Below are 2,526 nucleotides of genomic sequence, written 5' to 3' on the forward strand. Positions count from 1 at the left end.
TTACATTTTATCCTTATTGGAATAGTTCTTGCATTTCTACAAAGTCACAATAAAAAGATAAAAGTAAATTTTAAAACAAAGGAAATAAGATAATCAAGTACTTCATGTACTTTCTTTTATTCTTTTAACTAGAACTTCAAGACCTGCAAAAAATTATATGAATGAAAATAGTGGCTTTGGGACCCAAGTTTGTCATAATTTGGGGGAAGTTTTGGTTTTTCTCAGTCGAAAGCTGTATTATTATAGAGTTAAAACATTTTTACACACCAGCAATAAATTCAGGTAACACATGTCAACACATCTTGACCAGAAATTAGGAATATCTTATTGGAAACTGGAGTAATGGCCATCTATATTATAAATTGGCCAAGAACTTGGCTGAATTGTGCCTGTGTCTTAGGGCATTATGAAAGGTGGAACTGAGCAGTGAACTAGGATATTTAGTGGAAGAAATTTCTATGCAAAATATTGAAGGAGCTGCCTGGCTACTTTTAACTGCAAATATATTAAGATGCAAGAGGAGAGAAACACTTTCAAGATAAAATTTACATTTAAAAGGCAAGCAGAGCAGAGTTCTCAACCTGGACATGTAAAGAGTGAAGGCATCATTAGAACAAGGCCCAAACAACCCTCTGACAAAGGGATTAGCATGGCTAGAAGTCAGCCAGATGCTATTCATCAATACAATAGGAGAAAGACCCCAAAGACATTTCAGAGCTCTTCAAGTCTGCCCCTCCCATGACTGGCCCAGAACAGGATCTTGAGGGCAATGTTTCCAGAAAGGTGCCAGTGGGATATCAGCATTTGCTGCCCTTAAATGCTTCAAGTCTCTGCTTCTCTCATTGAAGCACAGCATTTCTTGGCCATCCCAGCTGTATCTCAATTGGGCCCAGCTGCAATTTGTGTTCCCACTCCAGAAGGTGTAAACAGTAGCCTTGGTGGTGTCCGTGCGGTGCTAATTCTATAGCTGTGCTAAATGCAGTGAGGCCATAGTAGCCTCCACTTAGATTTCAGAGGATGTCATGGACAGCTTGGAAATGCAGAGTAAAAATGTGGGGTTGGAGCCTCATCCCCATGCCTAGTGGAGCCATGGGGATAAGGCCGCCTCAGAAACCCCAGAACTGTAGGTCACCAGCATGCAACTTCAGCCTGGGAAACCTGCGGACGTGAGATTCCAACCCAGCAGAGTCGCTGAGTGGACTGAGCCCAGGAAAGCCATAGGGGCAGGGCTACCTGATGCCTCGGGGGCCCAACCCCACCCTAGTGTGCCCAGGATGCAGGACATAGAGTCAAAGGTCAATATTCTCCAACTTTAAGACTTAATGTTGTTTTCTCTGTTGGGTTTTGGACTTACTTGAGGCAAATTATTCCTTCTTTTTGACCTATTTCTCCCGTTTGTAATGGGAATGTCTATCCTACGCCTGTCCACCTGTTGTCTTTTAGAAGCACACAATTTGTTGATTTCAAAGGTTCACAGCTGGAGAGCAATTTGACTCAGAATGAATCATACCTTATGTCTCACCCACATCTGATTCAGATGAGACTCTGAATTTTGGACTTTCGAGTCGGTGCTGAAAACAAGAAACCCCTAAGCCAATTAAGAAAGCTCATCCTAAAAATTCTGTTCCTCTAGAATCATTCCTAGTACCAATTCTCTGTCTTAGTCTGTTTGTGCTGTTATAACAAGATAATCTGAGACTGGTCAATTTATAAAGAACAGAGATTTAATTTTTAAACTTCTAGAGGATGGAAATCCAAGATCAAGGACCCTACAACTGGGGCTTTTATGCTGCATGATGACATGGAAGAAAGTGAGAAGGCAAGAGAGTGTGAGAGCAACAGGAGGTAAGGGGGCTTTTGGGATGAAACGAATGTATTTTTCATGTGAGAAGGACATGAATTTTAAGGGCCATGGGCATGTTTTGTGTGTGTGTATGGTTTGAACATGTTTCCCTAAGTTCATGTGTTAGAAACGTAATCCCCATAAAAGCAGTGTTGAGAGGTAGAGACTTCAAGAGGCTCTGTCTTCATTGATGAATTAATGTTATCTCAAGAGTGGGTTAGTTAACATGGGAGTGGGCTCCTGATAAAAGGATGAGTTCATCCCCCTTATCTCCTAGAACTCTAGGAGGTAGAACTGTAAGAAATAAATACCCAGTTGTTTTTTTTTATAAATTACCCAGTGTCAGATATTCTGTTATAACGGCACAAAGCAGAGTAAGACAGAGAATTGGTACCAGGAATGGTTCTAGAAGAACATAATTTTTAGGATGAGTTTTCTTAATTGGTTTGGGGATTTCTAGAATTGGCTGCCTTATCTGATTAGACCTAAAAGTGCTGAGAACTCTACTTCTAATAGTACAGACAGCGCTGATAGTTCATGGTATAAACTGTTTCTAGGGATGCACAAAACATCTGCATTTGATACTCCTAATTCACCACTTATAAAAGGCAAGGAACTTGGCAACTGTATATATGATACCTTCAAACATTTGTGGAAAACCATAAATAGCCTAAGAGCTTCTA

The 2,526-nt window shown here is 40.5% G+C and overlaps 1 non-coding gene across 1 annotated transcript; it reads right to left on the minus strand.

The window, feature by feature from the left end:
• Positions 1-225: 225 nt before the first annotated feature.
• Positions 226-308, minus strand: LOC119470876. Its single transcript, XR_005199843.1, has one exon. It is a non-coding gene; the product is annotated as a small nucleolar RNA SNORD45 (small nucleolar RNA).
• Between the last annotated feature and the right edge of the window lie 2,218 nt (positions 309-2,526).

Source organism: Cebus imitator, unplaced genomic scaffold (genome assembly GCF_001604975.1).
Source record: "Cebus imitator isolate Cc_AM_T3 unplaced genomic scaffold, Cebus_imitator-1.0 Scaffold42, whole genome shotgun sequence".
NCBI lineage: Eukaryota > Metazoa > Chordata > Mammalia > Primates > Cebidae > Cebus > Cebus imitator.